This window comes from Callithrix jacchus, chromosome 7 (genome assembly GCF_049354715.1).
Source record: "Callithrix jacchus isolate 240 chromosome 7, calJac240_pri, whole genome shotgun sequence".
NCBI classification, from domain to species: Eukaryota; Metazoa; Chordata; class Mammalia; order Primates; family Cebidae; genus Callithrix; species Callithrix jacchus.
Genome location: NC_133508.1, coordinates 61,275,266 through 61,290,504, shown reverse-complemented (window position 1 = coordinate 61,290,504; position 15,239 = coordinate 61,275,266). Strand labels below are relative to the sequence as shown.

The 15,239-nt window shown below is 48.7% G+C and overlaps 1 protein-coding gene across 1 annotated transcript in view; it reads right to left on the bottom strand.

Annotated features, from left to right (window-relative positions):
* Positions 1-8,935, bottom strand: part of NCMAP (non-compact myelin associated protein) — a 57,586-nt gene extending 48,651 nt beyond the window's left edge. The window contains exon 1 of the mRNA XM_002750429.6: positions 8,886-8,935. The gene's annotated coding sequence lies outside the window, so the exon portion shown is untranslated. The remainder of the gene's footprint in view (positions 1-8,885) is intronic.
* Positions 8,936-15,239: the final 6,304 nt, after the last annotated feature.

Here is a 15,239-nt window from a genome sequence, read left to right as displayed (position 1 = left end):
TTCTGAGGCTTTATTTGCCTAAGCATATTTTTATTATGACCTCATGTTTGAAGGAAAAATTGGCTGGCTTTAAAATTCTGGATTGAAAGAGTTCTTTTTTAAAATGATTAATGACATCACTTCTTTCACTTCCTTTATCGGGTATTGCTGTTGAGAAGTACGACGCCAGCCTGATTCCTGCTCCTTTGTACATCATCTGTTATTTCTCCTTGCTCTTCTTCCTGGTCTTTCATATTCTTATTTTTGCCATGATATCTATGTGTGAATTTTTCCTTATTCTTCTCTACTATTGGTTACTCTATGAGACCTTTCATTTAAAAAAAGAATTTGGAATATTTAAATCTCCATTATTTCTTCAATTATTTATTTCCTCATCTGCACTCTCCATCTCTCTCAACTTTTTTTTTTTTTTGAGACAGCATCTCACTCTGTTGCCCAGGCTGAAGTGCAGTGGCATGATTTCAGGTCACTGCAACCTCCGCCTCCCAGGTTCAAGTGATTCTCCTGCCTCAGCCTCCCAAGTAGCTGGCATTACAGGTGCCTGTCATCGCACCTGGCTAATTTTTGTATTTTTAGTAGAGATGGGGTTTCACCATGTTTGCCAGGCTGGTCTCGAACTCCTGACCTCAAATGATCCATGTGCCTCAGCCTCCCAAGTGCTGGGATTACAGGCGTGAGCCAGCGTGCCTGGTCTCTCTCAGCTTTTCTTTTCTATTTGTTGTCTATGTTTCTTTGCCTGTTGCTTTTGGGGATAATTATCAATCTGATCATCCTATCTACTTGCAAATTCTTCAGTTGTATCCATCCTGATATCCAGGCCATCTCTTATGTCTTTTATTTTAAATCTTAAATTTTTCATAGCTAAATGTTTTGGCTTGGTTCTCTCTTCTTTTTTTCCTGTTCATTGCAGTTTTTTTTTAATGAAAGCTCTAGGTAAGATTACTTCATTCCTACATCTTCTCAAATGCGTTCTCCTTATATTTGCCCTTTTCCATTCCCACGTGGTGAGATTTAGCTTTCTGCTCAGGGATCTTTCTGTAGTCTTTGTTCAAGGTCAAGCGCCCTGCTAGGGCAAATGGCCAGCCTTCTCCCCCTGCACATGTCCAATGTAGATAACATATTTATTCCCATAAACTTGGATCACTTTGCTAATTTGCCGACTTCTATAGTGTCCTTGTGCAAACTGAGCTTCTTCCTCCTTTCAGATGGGCATGGATCGAACATTATATTTCTGTCTCAGCTCTTTGGAAAGAGGAGAAGACATAATCTTCCTGTAAATATGGGAAAGTACACTAAAATACTGCTTATGGGCCAGGTGCTGTGGCTCACACCTATAATCCCAGCATTTGGAAAGGCCAAGGCAGGTGGATCACCTGAGGTCAGGACTTCAAGAGCAGCCTGACCAATATGGTGAAACCCCATCTCTACTAAAAATACAAAAATTGGCCACATATGGTGGCACGTGCTTGTAGTCCCAGCTACTCGGGAGGCTGAGGCAGGAGAACTGCCTGAACCCAGGAGGCAGAGGTTGCAGTGAGCCAAGATTGTGCCACTGCACTCCAGCCTGGGCGACAGAGCGAGACTCCATCTCCAAATAAATAAATAAATAAATAAATAAATAGATAGATAAATAAATAAAAATACTGCTTATGGTTCTTGTGAGTCACAAAGATTTCTTGACTTTCAGAAGTCACTGAATTTCATTTTGGCCACTGTTGCTTCACTGATGCTGAGAAAAGGAAGCACCTGTGACTTCTTGTTCTTGCATTATTTCATGCATTTCTTCCTTTATCTCCTGAAATATCATCACACTTTACTTTAAAGTCTTGGTCTATCTGTTCGAGAGTGCCGCTTTGAATGGCATATGTGGTTGATTTCTCTTTCTTTTGTAGTACCTGCACTTCTCAAGTGTCTCATTGTTTGGGAGGTGAGTTCATGGTCCCCAGGGGATGCCAGCTCTCTGTCTGGTAATGTGCCCAGAGAAAGGGCATAAGGAGAGGGAAGGGATGAGCCCCAGGGCAGGAAGCCATGTGAGCATCCTTGGTGTTTCTGCCTGGCACTCTGCCAGCTTCATTTTTAAGTTAGTTCCCAGAGAGAAGCAGGCTCAGCAGGAGATAGACTCTGCTTGGGAGATTTCCTAGCTGGGGGTGGGGGTGGGACTGTAGGGGCATTAGTGGGAGAATCAATGCCTGATCCCTTGCCTGCTTTTATAATTCCTCACTCCAACAGGGCTTTGAGCTGTCCTAGCCCACCCAGGCTGTAGCTGCCAATATCTGCACTAAAGTGACAGGAAGTGATTGTTTCAAGACAAGAAGCAGGGGACACAAAGCAGGTAAGCATCCCTGAAGGGCAGGACAGTGGAAACGGTAAGAGTTCAGGCTCTGGGGTCTATCCAACATTCATTGATTTCACATGGAGAGCTGGTATGTGGCAGGCATTTCGTCAGGTGATAGGGAGATGGTGGGAAGCAGGGCACAGTCCTCACCCTCAGGGAGGTTACACTCTGCAACAAACTAACAGATATGGATCCATCTTGGCACTGCCAGCTGGGCAACTCACTTCATCTTTCCCAGCCTCAGTTTCTTCATCTGCAAGATGGAGTTGATAATAGCACTCATTTATAGGGTTCCTGGGGCTTTCAGGAGACAAGGCTGGGAAATGATTCGTAGAAAGCCTGGCATGCTGAAAGCTCTCAAAAATGTTAATTATTGTTGTTATTATTGTGACTAATGATGCTGTTACTGGGGATTAGGTTGGAACTTGGAGTTGCTTAGAAAAAAGATAAATGGGGCTGCGTGCGGTGGCTCACTCCTGTAATCCCAGCACTTTGGGAGGCCAAGGCGGGCAGATCATGAGGTCAGGAGTTCGAGACCAGCCTGATCAATATAGTGAAAACCTGTCTCTACTAAAAATACAAAAATTAGCCACGTGGTAGCACATGTCTATAATCTCAGCTACTCAGGAGGCTGAGGCAGGAGAATCACTTGAACCTGGGAAGCAGACGTTGCAGTGAGCTGAGATAGTGCCACTGCACTCCAGCTTGGGTGACAGAGCAAGACTCTGTCTCAAAAATAAATAAATAAATAAATAAATAAATAAATTGGCTTTTCATCCTCTGGGCAAACCATTTACCCTTAGGAGATAGAACATTCAAAGGAAGAGGATTGAGCAGGTGTGGCTCTTAAAAAGCTGAAGTAAACAGCAGCAAGGCAAAGAAACAAACTAACCCACAAACCAAGCTTCACTTTCCAGGAGGAACTATTCATATCATTAAAAAGTGTTAAGATTTTAGATCACTGGTCCCCTTCTCCAGTTCTTCATCCGTCCCTTCCTTCGTTCTTGCTCAAAGCAGTACTGTGAGGTTAGAGCTTCCACAACGATGGGCCTGGTGGGAGTTTTGTCCCTTTGCTTGTTGGCTGAAGGACCCATATCTCCATTAGGTGCAGGTGGCATGATGCCCAGAGTACTTTTAGGGTCCCACAAAAAATGTTTTTATTTCTTTGAAAATCCAGAGGAAAAACTGACTTTCAGGTTGAAGAAGGTGTTTTGATATGCCCATGCAGTCATAAATATAATTGTAAATATTTCTTTTTCTTTTTCTGAAACAGTTTCACTCTTGTCACCCAGGCTGGAGTGCAATGGTGGGAGCTCGGCTCACTGCAACCTCCACCTTCCCCATTCAAGTGATTCTCCCACCTCAGCCTCCTGAGTAACTGGGATAACAGGTGCCTGCCACCATGTCCGGCTAATTTTTGTATTTTTAGTAGAGATGAGGTTTCACCATGTTGGCCAGGCTGGTCTCGAACTCCTGACCTCAGGAGATCTGCCCGCCTTGGCCTCCCAAAATGCTGGGATTACAGGCATGAGCCACTGTGCCCAGACAATTTTACATATTTCTTATGGAGCATGTGGCCCATGAAGGCAAAAGTGCCCCAGGCTCAGGGAAGTGAGAACGCATCCCAAGGGCACCATGGAACAGTAATACTCATCTCTGGGGATGTTAAAGGGCCAGGGCTCCATTGCATTCAGCACTATGTGGGCACCTACGAAGCTCTCAGCAAGCAAGTTAACCATTTATCTTCCTCCACCAACTGCAAGTTGAAACCTTAGGAAACCACCAGGAGGGTCATGGGGTTGGGCACAGCAGTTATGGGAAAAGTCACACAATTGCTATTTTTTTTTTCTATGAGGTAGGGTCTTGCTCTGTCACCCAGGATGGAGTGCAGTGGTGCCATCATGGCTCATAACAGCCTCAACCTCCTGGGCTCATGTGATTCTCACCTCAGCTTCCCCAGTAGCTGGTACTACAGGTGCATACCACCACACCTGCTAAAGTTTTTGTTAACTGTAGAGACAGAGTCTCCTTATGTTGCCCAGACTGGTCTCAAACTCTTGGGCTCAAGTAATCCTCCTGCTTTGGCCTGCTGACGTGCTGGGATTATAGGTGTGAGGCACACTCCAGGCCCACATTTGTTTTTTATTACATGACAGATTGAGGAAATACGCCAGGTGGAGGAACAGATCAAAACTTCAAAGCGAGGCTCCTGTGTTCTGGTCTGCAAGAAACCAGACAGGCAGCAAAAAGAGCCCTTTCTGGATTCCCAGTGCAGGTGTTAGCAAGCACTGAAGAGGTGGGCTGAGTGAACGGACAAGTGCATGAACCAATGATGAGAGAACCACGGGAGGAATTTTTAAATCCTGAGTTGTTTGCGCCAAAAGGTAGCTCCCCAGACACAAGTTTCTTCAGAGGCAAAGGGAAACAAATTCTTGGGGGTTTTTTTTGTTTGTTTTTCTTTCTTTCTTTCTTTTTTTTTTTTTTTTTGAGATGAAACTTCACTCTTGTTGCCCAGGCTGAAGTGCAATGGCATGATCTTGGCTCACCGCAACCTCCACTTCCCAAGTTCAATCAATCCTCCTGCCTCGGCCTCCTGAGTAAGGAACTGGGATTACAGGCATTCACCACTACACCCAGGTAATTTTTGTATTTTTAGTAGAAAGGGGTTTTGACATGTTGGTCAGGACGGTCTCGATCTCCTGACCTAAGGTGGTCCACCAGCCTTGGCCTCCCAAAGTGCTGGGATTACAGGTGTCAGCCACCATGCCCAGTCACAAATTCTTTTAAAATTTTCTTATAGAGATGGGATCTTACTATGTTTCCTAGGCTGAGCTCAAACTCCTGGGCTCAAGCAATTCTCCTGCCTCAGTCTCCCAAAGTGCTGGGATTATAGGCATGAGCCACTACGCTTGGCCAGGAAACAAATTCTTAGTAAGTGATTGCAGAGGCTATTATTATCTCTTGTTAAATTCAGAAACTGAGGTTCAGGGAGGTGATGTGGCCTGAGGCAGAGTAGAGGGGTTAATGCCCTGCTCTTCTCTGCTTCCTCGGGGCTATTACTTGGAACTAAGCCTTCCAAGCCCAGAGGCACCAAGCAGGTACCAGCCCCATGAGGGCCCCCACAGTTCAGGTGTGTCCAGCCCAGGCAGGAGGCCCCTCAGAACAGGCCTGAATCCAGCTGGAGAACAAGCCTCTCTGTCTTAGAGCTTGGCACACCCTCTGTTCCTTCCTTAGGCTAAACTGCCGCCACTACCCTGGGGAATTTCAAACCACATGAGAAGTCCAGCCCCACCGTCCAGCTCAGGCTCCGGCTCCACCCCCTCGGCTTCACCTACACCCCTGCCCTGCTCAGGAATCCACAGAGACTCACTGCTGGCTCTTTCATTTGGGGCTCATTCGCCTTCCTTCTTCCTGCCTCCTCCTGCCCACCTAGCATCTATACTTTTGATTATGAATTCGTTTCAGTATAACCAGCAAGAAATCCATCCTGCTAGGTCCCAAAGCAAAGAGTGGGACTCCAGGGGCCGAGATGCCAACGACTGCCTCAGGAGGCTGGCTGGATGGAGATGGGAAACCCGATAAGGGAAATAGCACAGAGCTTGGGAGTTATCCAAGAGAAACAAACCGGCCGCTGCTTCTGGGCGGACTTCAGAGGCCCGTGGACAGCAGCATGCAAAGTGGACATCTCAACACAGGCACTTCCGGCCAGCACAGGTTTAGCCCAAGTTGCAGAAGTTCTGTTTTGGACATTTCCCTTCAATATCAAATATATACCTTTTTAAAAGTCAGGTGACTAGATGTAATTTTGGATCTTTCTTTTCATTATACATGCGGGTTTTTTTTTTTTAAGAAATTAAAAGAGTTTATTGGACAACTTAAAATCCACTTTACCTTTCTTTTTCTTTTTAACCTTTCATCCCAATTTATTGGAAGACTGAAAAATAAAGGGAAGTGCTGCTGCATTTACAATTCCCAGAGAATTTCACTGATTACTGAGTCTCGAAAGCACTTGGAATTAGGAGACGATGGTCTCCCCCAACCTACGTGACCCTGAACGGTATGTCCAGACCCTGGTTTGCAAACCCTGAGAGTGAGGGTGCATTACACTACCTGTAGAAATTCTGTCACCTCTAACACACCATGACCCCGTGTCCCAGGAGCAGCAGGATGGGGGATCAGCTTGGACGTCACTTTCTCGCTGGGAGCCCCAGGACAGCGACATAGTGTGAGGCCTCCCCCTCAGATATAAATGTCTAGCACTAGATCCTTCTCTGAGAAAAGGCATTGATGATGGTAGGAGAGAGGGTGGAGGTACCAAATGTGAGAGAGGGGATGGGGACAGGTGGGGACCACACAATGAAACAAAAAGCTCATGGTCAGTTTCATCAGAATCTCCTCTCTCAAAGCCAAGAGCCCTGTCCTCAGCCTGGGCTGATGCATTCCACAAACATTCCTTGAGCACCTCCTGTGAGCCAGATGCCATGCTAGGTGGGGACACAGTGAGAAGCAAGGCAGCCTTGCTCCCTGTGTTGCTAGAGCTTAGGGCAAAACACAGATATTAAACAAGGGTTGCTGGCAACTATGGAAGGTGCTACAAGGAGAAGCTCGAACTTGGCCTCTTAGGGGTCCCACACCTCCCGGCTGTTGATGTGCTCCTGCAGGCTCCACCTCCACTTTAGACCTTTGCTTCTCACCTATTCCTGGTCAACCCAGGGAGATGGAAACTCAGTGCAGCTGCCTGCTAGGACGTCACAAAACTAAAACTAGCTGTGCTTACAGTGGCTCTACCTCAAGGACACAGCTCCTTCCTGGCTCCAGGCAGGAATGGCCACAGTCCACATGGTGATATGGAGCCCAGGAACTGGTCTGAGGGATAAGTCATTGATAGAAAACCACTACACCAGATTCCCACAGAGCCCAGCCAGTTCCTCAAGCGCAGCTCACTATATGCCCAGCTCACAGTATGCCCAGCTCATTGCACACGCCTCGGATGGCTGGCAGGTCACCATGCTTCCTTCCTGCAACTCACCTTGGCTTCAGCCAGAACGGAGCCCGGCAGGGATGAGATGAAGAATGCCCCACACCATGAATGGGTCAAGGGAACTCCCTTCCCTTCTCCTCCTCCCCTCCCACCAGGCATTCATGGTCCTTTGCTGTCCCTTGACTGCCCTTCATCCCCTCTCCCTACTTAGAGGACATGAGAAAGGTATTGACATCCATTCCCATGGGCTGCTGGGACTCAGGATTCCAGGGTGTCACGTTCCTGGTGCTCTGGCTGTGCCTGTCACTTTCTGCTACCACCACCAACACACACACAAGCATGCACACATATACACACATGCACCATAAGAGGGGTGCCTATAATCTGTTGTTCTGGGCTTATGCTTCTAACTGTTCCATCCACTTAGACCACTGCCTCCCGTATCCACAGCCACCTCTTAGAACCAGTCATCTGTAAATTCACTATTTGTGCCAAGCATTGTACTTCATAGTCATTCATTCATTCATTGGATAAATATGTATTGAGACCTACTGCATGCCGGGCACCATGCTGGTGCTGGGGATACAAGGGTGAACCAAATAGGCGTCATCCCTGCCTCCAAGGAGCTGCAGTCTCGAAGACATTATAGCTCATGTTTATTAAGTACCTACTAGATATCCACCCTGTATTAAGCACTTTATGAATCATCTGATTCAATCTGTCAGAGAAATTGTTTCATTTAAGGAGCACGTCAAACTGAACCATAGAGGAAAGTGTGGACTTGTCTAAGACTGTTGGACACCCATGGCTGAGGGAAGCAGGGACTCCAAAGCACTGCTCTAACCACTGGGATATCCTTTCCCTGCCCCACTAAGATTCCACCTCCTCCAAGGAGCTTTCCGGAATCTTCCTCTCAGGCTCAAGGCCTTCCTTGGTCTCTCTAATCCAGCCTTCATATTTGACACAGCCATCTCCTCCTCCCACAAAGACACCCAGAGAACTGGAGGCTGCCTGCATCCGCTCTGTATTCTTCCTCAGAAGCGCTGTTGGATGAGCGACCCTCGAGCCCCTCCAAACATGCAGCTGAATTTGCTGATCTGAACTAGTACCCCGGGTTTTCTCTGCCAAGGGTTTTCAACTCACGGGATCTCAGATCTTCAGAAGGGGCCTCTGCATAGGGCCGACCCAACAAGGTGTCCATCTAACAGGTGAGGCGGTCAAGGCTTCAAGTGAGTAAAAGCTGCCTTTACCTCCAGCCAGGGTCAAGGTCGACTCCCTTTTCTTCCAGCGAGCCTAGGCCCCTCGCCAGAGGTTTAGGTGGGGAGGGGACAAGGAAACGACCTGGAGATGATGGCCTCCCTCCCACCACCCCGGACCAACGCCCTCCCGCGCAGACCTCAGGCACTTCCTCCAACAGAGGTGGGGCGAGACGGGGGACCCCTGGTCCTCACCCCCGGGCCCTCCTTCGCCCAGCGGGTCCGGCAGGTGGACAGAAAACCGCCGCACCTGGGCCGGACCGCTCCTCGCTCCCCCTAGCCCGGGGCGCCCCGGCGGCCAGGCGCCTCCTACCTGCTCTGTCGAGCCCCGCTCGGCCTCCCGCCGGCCCCGCCGCGCTCCCTGCCTGGGTCCCCGCCGCCGCCCGGCGCTGCCAGCCTGCGGATCCCGCCCCCGCCCGGGGGTCCCGCCCCCGGCCCCGCCCCGCGCAGGTGATCCCGGGGAGCTCGGGGGCCGAGCCGGGGGCGCCAGGGTCCCGCACATAGGAGTGGCGGCGCCTCCCCGTGGTGTCCCCGTGCCTGGGTCCTTTCTGGGACTGGCTCTGGCACTCCCGCGCACTCCGTCCAGTGGAGAAGATCAGCAGGAGGCTTCCAGGAGAGAGGGAAGGGGCCTCGCAAACACTAGGGGAACTCCAGGCACTCTGAGTTGGGTCTTTTAAAGGATCATGACGCTAGTCTGATGGAAGGATTTGAGGGGTGCAGGTGGGGATTTATACAAGCTCAGAACGTTAGACCCGGAGGAAACGGAGGCTTGGCAGCCGGCAAGTGTCAAAAACTCGGCCCCTGTAGTATCAAAGGCTCCTTCCTCCCCAGGCTTTCCAGCTTCCAGCCTATCCCGGGAGCCCAGGGCGGTATCCCTAGCAGGCAGCAGGCAATCAATATTATGGAAAGCGAGAAGAGACCTCGAGAGGGGATCCCTCTTTTCAGAAACAGGGAAGCTGGGGCCCAGGAAGCAGAGGTGAGAACGAAGTCTTACAGCAGGGTAGTGACAGAATCAGGAGCAAAGGCAGATTTCCCGGTTCTGTTTTCAAATGATTTCCAGAAAGTGATTGGATCTGGGCCGATTGCCTTGCGGCTTGGTGCCTGTGAGATGCTTTCAAACCCTCCCCAGCTGACTAAGAACTGAGATTTTTATAGGGGAAAAAAATGTATTTTTATAGGAAATGCCAAGGTAGTAGTTATTTATTTATTTTTGAGACAGGGTCTCACTCTGTCACCCAGGCTGGAGTCCAGTGGTGCAATCATGGCTCACTACAACCTCCACCTCCTGGTTCAAGCAATTCTCCTGCCTTAGCCTCCCAAGTAGCTGGGATTAGAGGCACACGCCACCAAACCCGGCTAATTTTTTTTTTTTTTTTTTGGTAGGGATGGGTTTCACCAGGTCAATCTTGAACTCTTGACCTCAAGTGATCTGCCAGCCTTGGCCTCCCAAAGGGCTGGGATCACAGGCATGAGCCACCACTCCCAACCGACTTTATTTTATGGAGACAGGGTCTTGCTCTCTTGCCCCAGCTGGAGTGCAGTGGCACGATCTTGGCTCACTGCAGCCTCTAACTCCTGGGGTCTAGTGATCCTCCCACCTCAGCCTCCCAAAGTACTGGAATTACAAGCATTAACCACCATGCCCAGCTGCAAGGTGGTATTTATTAACAAATATTGATTGAGAGTGTAATTCGACCTTCTCACCAAAGACTTGAGACACCTGAGTAGGATCTTTAAGAAGCATGGTGCCAATCTGTGGCTTCAAGAGCTTCCCAGTGGAGGGGAGGCAGACCTGGTTACAGGGAGAGGCCGAAATGGGGGCAGAGGAGCCCAGCGGGAGCCTGCTCTGGCCTGAGGCCTGAGTTCCATGGCAAACCGCACTGGAGACCACTTCAGGATGCTTCTGGAAGCTCTTCCAGGTTTGTTTGTGGAGGCAAGAACCCCCAGTGCATGGTCTGAGGTTCAAATCCTGGCTCCACTGCTTACTACTTGTAAGACGGGAGTGGTTTTTAAAACTCTCTGAGACTGTTTCTTTCTGTAATATGAAGAAAATGTACTTCAGTATAGTTGTGGTAAGGATTAGAAATGAGATCACGCTCGTGAATTGCCAGGCAAATGGGAGAATGATTATGCCAAGTGGCAGGAACTGGGAAGGGGGGACCTTGGGGTCTCAGGTAGGTCCTTCTCTGTGGTATTTGATGATCTTCAGCCTTCTGTTACCATGGCTCAAGCCCACCTTCTGCTTTGTCCCTTAATCCAGGCTGGCTAAGCCACAGGACACCTGCCATGTCAGGATGAGTTTGTGCACACTCACAGTTAGGGGTTTGGGAAGGGAGCTCTTCCTTCACCAGCCCTCCCATAACCAGGGGCAGCCACACCAGCTGAGCCCTGGAGACAGAAGCATGAAAAGGCCCTTTACCACTCAGTGTATTCATTCATTAAGTGCTACGAAGTGTTCACTACAGGCCAGGCACTTTGCAAGGTGAGGCAAAGTCAGTGGTGTCCCCTCCCTGCCCTGTAGACCTCACCTTTTAGTAGGGCTGGGGTTGGGGGGACAGATAACCCAAGCACAAAAGACAGTAACAAGATAATAAGACCATCTGACAAGTTCTAACAGAAAGAATAATATGGTGTCATTGATTATTATGGGTGGGAGGTCAGGGGCTCCCTCAGAAACAGAGAAGAAGGTAAAACCCATCTGCCAGGGGAGGACACGGGAGCTGAGACCCAAAGGACAAGGAGGCAGGGGAGGAGGGGCTGGAGCTGGGGCTGGAGAGCATTCTAGAAGAGGGCAGGGTGGGACAGGGTGGGGGAAGCAGAAGGTTGTTTGTACAAAGATCCTAGGACTAGTATGGCCACCAATGCCAGGAATGGTTTCCAGGAGAGTGGACAGAATGAGGTCAGAGTCAGGCAGAGATCAGATGTGAGGTCTTCAGGTCAGAGTAAGGATTTTAGTCCAAGGACTGGGGAAGCCATGGAGGGTCCCCCACTTGCCACTAAGAAAAACAGCAGGCTGGGGGTGGTGGCGCATGCCTGTAATTCCAGAACTTTGAGAGGCCGAGGCAGGGAGATTACTTGAATGCAGGAGTTCGAGATGAACCTGGGCAACATGGCAAGGTCCCACAAAACAAATTTTAAAAATTAGCTGGCCATAGTGGTGCATGCTTATAGCCCCAGCTGCTTAAGAGGCTGAGGTAGGAGGGTCACTTGGGCCTGGGAAGTAGAGGATGCAGTGAACTGATATTGCACCACTGCACTCCAGCCTGGGGGACAGAGCCAGACCCTTTCTCCAAAAATAGGAAAAAAAAAAAAAAAAAAAAAGGAAAAAGGGAAAGAAAAAGGTTTTGAAATAAATTTAATGGAATGTAAAAAAAAGTGTGGTGATTTTCCATTTTTTAAGTAAAGATGATGTATATATATATATATATATATAAATCAGTTTATAAGTCAATGAAAATTGCTTGTAAAATTACCCAACATCCAGCACTTTGGGAGGCCGAGGCAGGAAGATCACCTGAGATCAGGAGTTTGAGACCAGTCTGGCCAACACAGCAAAACCCTGTCTCTACTAAAAATACAAAAATAATTAGCTAGGTGTGGTGGCATGCACCTGTGATCCCAGCTACTCGGGAAGCTGAGGTGGGAGAATCACTTAAACCCAGGAGGCAGAGGTTGCAGTGAGCCAAGATTGAGCTGTTGCACTCCAGCCTGTGACAGAGTGAGACTCTGTCTCGAAAAAAATCAATTACCCAACAAACACTCCTGTTTCAGATGGACCATAGGGAGTCTCAGGTGCTGGGGATTTTAAAATAACAAAAGACAGCTGCTTCCACATGGAAAATACTCAGATGCAACCCGTTATTCTTCCCTTTCTTATTAGCAGAAGATGTAACTACAAACTAGCCTTTGAGCGGCTGTGTTTTCATCGCCCGCCAGGGTTGGCCAGTCTTTCATGTCTCCCCTCAAAGCCTTAGTCTGCTGTTTATGGCTTTTGAGATGGTTGCTGGGGAAACCAACCAAATGTCATGTGGGATTAGAATGCAATGTCAGGGGAGGAGACGAAGCACAGAATCATGAGTCCAGAGAACCCCAAGTCCACATTGTTTAACCTAGTACAGACGGAGGGGGGGTGGGAGTGAGCACAAAGATACCTAGGCCAATTGATTTTGAAACAATTCCCTGTCTCTCAACTAAGTGGGTAGAGGGAGCAGCAAAGCCACAGACACAGGCCAAGGTTCTAAATTACCTAGAGGGCACACAGTGCAGTGTGTCATGTGGCCATTCCCCAGATGGATGTGTGCTGGGTGGACGTGAAGTCCAGAAGAGGGCCAGTGCCTCTTCCCATGTGCCACTGTCCTGAATGTGGGCTGATTCCCATCTTACCTCTAGGAGCATTTGGCCATAGAGGATGAGGAGACAAAAGACCAACAAGAACTGATCTCAATGCAAGCCACCTGATCTCCCTGGGCCTCTGTGTTCTCATCTGTGAAATGACAGGTTGGATGGCTTAGTCTCTGAGACCTCACCCAGTTCCATGGTAAGTCTGATAATCGTGAGTGTACCTTTAAACAGCTAGCCCACATAATTACCCGACAGCTTCCTCATTTTTTATGCTACGCATTTTTAAATGTGCTTTACCACAAACCATTTGTTGGCAATTACAAGGAAAAGACTTCTATTCCCAGAATGAAAATAGGAAGCTGTAAATTAAGTCCTTCTGCCATCAGCAGAAGCCACTCGTCCTCACCTTGACAAGGAACCTGTGCTCTCCTGGTGGCAGTCAGCCCATTCACAGCTCTCTCAGCTGCTGAGTCCTCAGCAGTGAAACCCCGTCTCTACTAAAAGTCACAGTCCAGTCACTCTAGGAATCCCAGAGCGAGAGCAGAGAAAACACAGCGAGGAAAGATGCAATCCAATGGCCATGCCATTTACTTGTGCTGTGACTTCAGGCAGGTCTCTGAAGTCATAACCTCTCTGGGCATGAGTTCCTCTTCTATAATTCATTCATTCAGTGAATAATTACCAAGAACCTGTTATGTGCCAGTGATGAATAAAAGGTAACAATCCCTGCTCTGATGAAGCATGTATTCTGATGGGAGAAAAACAACAAAAATGAAGAAGGCAGGCTGGGCGTGGTGGCTCATACCTGTAATCCCAGCACTCTGGGAGGCCGAGGAGGGTGGATCACTTGAGTCCAGGAGTTCAAGACCAGCCTGGGCAACACGGAGAGACCTCGCCTCTACAAAATATGTGAAAATTAGCCTGACGTAGTGACACATGCCTGTAGTCCCAACTGCTCAGGAGGCTGAGGTGGGAGGATCACCTGAGCCTGGAGCCTGGGAGTTTAAGGCAACAGTGACCTGTGATTGTGCCACTGCTCTCCAGCCTGGGTGACAGAGTAGGACCCTGTCTCAAATAAATATATAAGCAAGCCAATGATATGGCATGTTGGAGAGTAGGAAGGGCTCTGGAGAAAAATAAAGGGAAGCTGGGACGGTGATATCTGCCTACTGCCCACCCTAAAAGGTGTAGAGTTTGAATGAGTTTATGACCTTACTTTCAAAGAGTAGGCCAGGCATGAAGGCTCACACTTGTAATCCCAGCACTTTGTGGGGCCAAGGCTGGAGGATCACTTGAGCCCAGGAGTTCAAAATCAGCCTAGGCAACCTACTAAAACCCCATCTCTACTAAAAATACAAAAATTAGCTGGGCGTGGTGGCGGGTGCCTGCCATTCCAGCTACTCAGGAGGCTGAGGCAGGAGAATTGCTTGAACTTGAGAGGCGGAGGTTGTAGTGAGCAGGGATTGTGCCATTGCACTCCAGTCTGGGTAACAGCGAGATTGTCTCAAAAACAACAACACACACACATGCACACACACAAAGAGTAATTACTCTTGATATTTGCACACACTCATGCAAATATCAAGAATAATTATAGCATTATAGATGGACATTTTGTTAAATGAAAGCATTTACAATCATTCTAAAGGCCCAGGAAACATGGTGGTCTAGGGAGTGAGAAGCCAGTTTGGGTGAACTTGGACACCCCCAGCCCTGGGTATCTTAGTACTGGTGTCCCTTAGAATCGCTTGGAAGCTTTGGAAAACTCCTGCTAAGATTACACTTTATAGCCATAGAGCTGGAGGTTCTGCAGTGGGGCCAGACCAGTCATGGATTTTTATGAGGTGCCCAGGGGGTGCTAATGTGTGACCAGCGTTAGGAGCCACTGAAGAGCCCAAGATCAGAGAGGGGGAGTGACTTACTCCAGGGTGGGCACCCAGGGCTTTTGGCACCTAGACCTGAAGTCTTTCCACTCCCAGCAGAATCTGTCACTGTGTGCCACTCAGCACATTATTCCCCTCAGTGCTGGAAGCCCCTGCCAGGATGTCATGGCATTATGCCCTCCCCCGACCTTCCTGCGGGCTGGGATGTCTCTCTTATCTGAAAGCTAAAAATCTGACAATGGCTGTGTTTGACAAACCAGAGGTGTGACTCTTTTCAGTGTTGACCAGGTCATGCCACATTCAACCTCTGGTATGGGTTGGACTGTCTTCTCCCACCCCCAAATACATATGTTAAAGTCCTAACCCCCAATACTTCAGTATGTGACAGTATTTGCAGATAAGGCCTTTAAGGAGGTAAAATGAGGTCATCTGAGTGTGCCCTT